The following is a 5,397-nucleotide window of genomic DNA, read 5'->3' on the forward strand; positions in this document are numbered from 1 at the left end:
TAGGTGTGAATTGGGTGTAAAAATTTTAGGTGTGAAAAGGGTGTAAAAATATTTGAGGTGTGAAAAGGGGGTGTAAAAATTGTAGGTGTGAATTGGGTGGAAAAATATTTTAGGTTTGAAAAGGGTGTAAATAAATTTGAGGTGTCCACGGGGGTGTAAAAAATTGTAGGTGTGAATTGGGTGTAAAAAATTTTAGGTGTGAAAAGGGTGCAAAAATATTTTCGGTGTGAAAAGGGGGGGTAAAAATTGTAGGTGTGAATTGGGTGGAAAAATATTTTAGGTTTGAAAAGGGTGTAAATAAATTTGAGGTGTCAAAAGGGGTGTAAAAAATTGTAGGTGTGAATTGGGTGTAAAAAATTTAAGGTGTGAAAAGGGTGTAAAAATATTTTCGGTGTGAAAAGGGGGGGTAAAAATTGTAGGTGTGAATTGGGTGGAAAAATATTTTAGGTTTGAAAAGGGTGTAAATAAATTTGAGGTGTCCACGGGGGTGTAAAAAATTGTAGGTGTGAATTGGGTGTAAAAAATTTTAGGTGTGAAAAGGGTGTAAAAATATTTGAGGTGTGAAAAGGGGGTGTAAAAATTGTAGGTGTGAATTGGGTGGAAAAATATTTTAGTTTTGAAAAGGGTGTAAATAAATTTGAGGTGTCTACGGGGGTGTAAAAAATTGTAGGTGTGAATTGGGTGTAAAAAATTTTAGGTGTGAAAAGGGTGTAAAAATATTTGAGGTGTGAAATTTTAGGTGTAACAAATTAGAAATATTGAATGACACTTAAATTAGACAAATTATTAAAACTTACAAGGTCACACAAAAAGGTCATTTCATAGCGAAATTAATAATAGTGAAATTAATAATAATAATAATAATAATAATAATAATAATAATAATAATTATAATAATTATAATAATGTAATAATTATAATAATAGCCATAGTGAAATAACAGTGAAATTAATAATAAAAAATAACTGACGTGAATTATTTTTCTTCACAGGAGAGGCAACACGCAACCCCCTGTATAAAATTAAATGTTGGCACATTAATTCATTAGAGAAACGAAAAAAAAACACTGCTCGAGCAATAGTGAAATAAAAGTCAAATTAAAAATAATAATAATAGTGAATTTAGTAATAATAAATTGCATTCGTTAAAGAGCAATGAGCGGCAAACAGTAATAATTGCAGTAGTTGTAGTTCAATGACAAATTAAAAATATTGAATGACACTTAAATTAGACAATTATGAATATATAAGGATAAGTTGAAAGTAAAATTAACAAAAACTTAAGTTTAACCTTGTCACAGATAAGTTTTACCGTGGTTACAATATTCTTTGTTGGTTTAATATTAATAGTGAAATAATAATAGTGAAATGAATAATAATAATAATAATAGCCATAGTGAAATAATAGTCAAATTAATAATAAAAAAGAAGTAACGTGAATTATTTTTCTTCCCAAGAGAAGCAACACGCAAAGACTTGGGACCAGAATTGAAGTTTTATTAAGAAAAAAGATTAATGCATTACAGAAATGAAAAAAAGAAATGACAAAAGGGGTGTGTTAAAAGAGCACTGAGCGGCAAACCGTAAAGAAAGAACTACAGCAGTTGCAGTACATAATTTGAGTAGTTTTTAAGCAAAACTTCAAACGACGATAACTTTTGCTACGGTTATCGAAAAAGGGCAAATTTTATATGCATTTAGGGTAGAATTGAATTTGCTATGCGATGCCTACTCGGAATTTGAAAATAAAGTCGTTTTCTTATTTAAATGATATTTTTTTGGTTTTTTCCTATTTTCATCCAAACTTTGACCGTTTAGATCATACAGTTAGGGTTCGAATTTTTTGTTGTAATTTTTGGTGAAAGGTGTTGATGATTTTACGGTGTTTCTAAAAAATTTTCAACTCATTTGGAGGTAGTTCAACTTTATACCATTTTTACCCCTCTTAGGTTGACTTTGTCCTAAATTTGACTTTCAATGTTTTGGATTACATTATCTCATGCATTACGGAGAATCCCAATATATTACATTATTTGCATTGTCATCAATTAATTTTTCAAATCGATAACACTAATAAGCATTCTCCTCATTTACTTTTTCAAAGCGATAACATTCTTAGCACACTAATAAATAACCATACTCTCTCGGTTGCTTTTTCAAAGCGATAATATCATGACTATGACCACACTAATAACTGTTGTTCTAATGACTTTTTCAAACCGATAACATTACTTTTGAAACTAATGACATTCTCGGCACACAAATAACATTGTTATCAATTACTTTTCGTTTGAATACCATTATCTATCATCGATTTGGGCCAACGTCTACGCCCATTCCTTTAATTTTCTTTGTTTTTTTCTAATTAAATTAATATTGTCAATATTGGTTTGTTTCTGTTAAATGCAGCCCATTTTCAAAACTGCCAATTATACAAGTGTTGACATTCGGCAGCCTGCGACAAAGTTCTCATATGTGCCTTCCGCACACACCAGGTTTCCACACTCCTCTTCATTGGGCCTCCACCAGCCCAATCCCACACACCAACTTATGTGATCCCAACAAGGCTTATAGCTTGCGCAACGCCTAGGCCCAAATCATGCTCAAGGCCCGATCCATGGCTATCATGCACCTTCAAGCCCATCAAGAGGCCCACTAACAAGGGGCATGCTAAAAAAGATCTAATTGGACTTCATTCAAGATGACCCAAAACCACATGGACTTCTCATACTCTTCACATGGGTCAGTCAAAGAAGATGTGAACATCTGAATAGGTGTCTCAAAGAGCAATACATTAGCAATAATATTAGCCCATTGTTTACGCTCTTCAATAATAAGTCAAACAATGACTAAGTGGAATTCACCACTTCTTCCTACACCTCATGGATCCAAACCATCCAAGGATTAGGAATGCTTCCTCCTTTTCCAAGGCATCATCTAATGGCCAATATCAATCCTTCTTCTCCAAGCTAGCATCAAAGGCCTAGATGCTTTCTCCTTCTCATCCAAGGGTCAACATTCCTCATGTATAAAAGCCATATTTTTTCAGCATTGTGAACACTCCTCAATATTGCCACTTCAGAGTCATCTTTTAGACAACTTACTCTCTTTACATCTAGCCCCCTTCCTAAGCTAGAGCTACCTCTAAATCACTCACCCTTTCACTTATCCATTGCAAGCAAGAGCATGCAAACTCGTCTTCCATGCTTCCTCCATCATTTCCGCTGCACTTGGAGCTTCCTGTCTCCATCACCAACCAATCTGCTACAACGTGCAAGCCAACATACTACGATCATTTGAACCCAACATACTACACGCGTTCAGCCAAGGAAGCATTCTCCTCATTTTTTAACCTAACGTTTGCTACGGTTCCCGGTCAAAAAGCCAACCCCTCTCTGAAACACACCTTCACCTAGGGTTTCACTCGGACCTCTCTTGGCCCTTCAAACGCGTTCCACCTCTCTCTCCCTTTGCTAGGGTCGCCAACACATGTTTATGGCGTGTTCACAGTAGCACCATTAGGGTTTCACGTTTCTTCCCCAACCCTTGCCCATTAGGAAATCTTATTAGAACATAGATCTCCCTCATTCGTCACCTCAACCTTCACCTTAGATGAGGATTTATCCTATTACGGTTTAGGTTAATCGCCAATTATGAGAACACTAATAAGCATTTTCATCAATCACTTTTTCATAGTTCTCAGAACACTAATAAGCATTTTAATCGATTACTTTTTCATCATTCTCACCACATTAATTATCATTTTCATCCATTAGTTTTTCATAATTCTCACCGCACTTATTATCACCAAATTCATAACATTCACAACATAGTAATAAGCATTCTCATCAATTACTTTTTTTGAGCAGACATAAGTCCATATCTCGGGCTATACTTCGAATTTTGATGCGATTTTTTGCAGTAATTCGTAGAATAATGGTATCTCCTTGCTCACCAAATTTCATAATTTTTCTCGAAGGGGAACTATTTTTTTTATTTTTTTTACTTACCGGGTATGTGTAAAATCGGGAAAAATAGAAAAGCACATGTAGACTTCGAATTTCGACCTCATTTTTTCCAGTCCACCACTAAACAATATCAGGAACCTCCCCACAAAATTTCATTCAGTTTGGCCCTGGTCTTAAATTTGACAAATTTTGGCACCAAGCTATCTAGTCGCGGTGCACCGACCAACTTGGCCAAGTGCAAAATGCATCCAATTCAAAACTTTTGTGCACCAACACTTTTACAGTACTCATTTGGGGGCATTTGGAGGCCTTTCCAACCCTCACATCTCAAAAACCACGAATTTCATTTTTTCACAAATCTCCCCACCAAGCCATCTAGCTATGCCGCGGTGCACCGCCAACCTTGGCCATGTGCAAAACCCTCCGAACTCAAAACTTTCGTGCACCAACACTTTCATGGTATTCATTTGGGGGCATTTGGAGGCCTTTCCAACCCTCACATCTCAAAAACCACGAATTTCATTTTTTCACAAAACTCCCACCAAGCCTTCTAGCTATGCCGCGGTGCACCGACCAACTTGGCCATGTGCAAAACCCTCCGAACTCAAAACTTTCGTGCACCAAGAATTTCATGGTATTCATTTGGGGGCATTTGGAGGCCTTTCCAACCCTCACATCTCAAAAACCACGAATTTCATTTTTTCACAAAACTCCCACCAAGCCTTCTAGCTATGCCGCGGTGCACCGACCAGCTTGGCCATGTGCAAAACCCTCCGAACTCAAAACTTTCGTGCACCAAGAATTTCATGGTATTCATTTGGGGGCATTTGGAGGCCATTCCAACCCTCACATCTCAAAAACCACGAATTTCATTTTTTCACAAATCTCCCCACCAAGCCATTTAGCTATGCCGCGGTGCACCGCCAACCTTGGCCATGTGCAAAACCCTCCGAACTCAAAACTTTGTGCACCAAGAATTTCATGGTACTCATTTGGGGACATTTGGAGGCCTTTCCAACCCTCACATCTCAAAAACCACGAATTTCATTTTTTCACAAAACTCCACACAAGCCATCTAGCTATGCCGCGGTGCACCGACCAGCTTGGCCATGTGCAAAACCCTCCGAACTCAAAACTTTCGTGCACCAAGAATTTCATGGTATTCATTTGGGGGCATTTGGAGGCCATTCCAACCATCACATCTCAAAAACCACGAATTTCATTTTTTCACAAACTCCCCACCAAGCCATTTAGCTATGCCGCGGTGCACCGCCAACCTTGGCCATGTGCAAAACCCTCCGAACTCAAAACTTTTGTGCACCAAGAATTTCATGGTACTCATTTGGGGACATTTGGAGGCCTTTCCAACCCTCACATCTCAAAAACCACGAATTTCATTTTTTCACAAAACTCCACACAAGCCATCTAGC

Source organism: Vigna unguiculata, unplaced genomic scaffold, assembly GCF_004118075.2.
Source record: "Vigna unguiculata cultivar IT97K-499-35 unplaced genomic scaffold, ASM411807v1 contig_305, whole genome shotgun sequence".
NCBI lineage: Eukaryota > Viridiplantae > Streptophyta > Magnoliopsida > Fabales > Fabaceae > Vigna > Vigna unguiculata.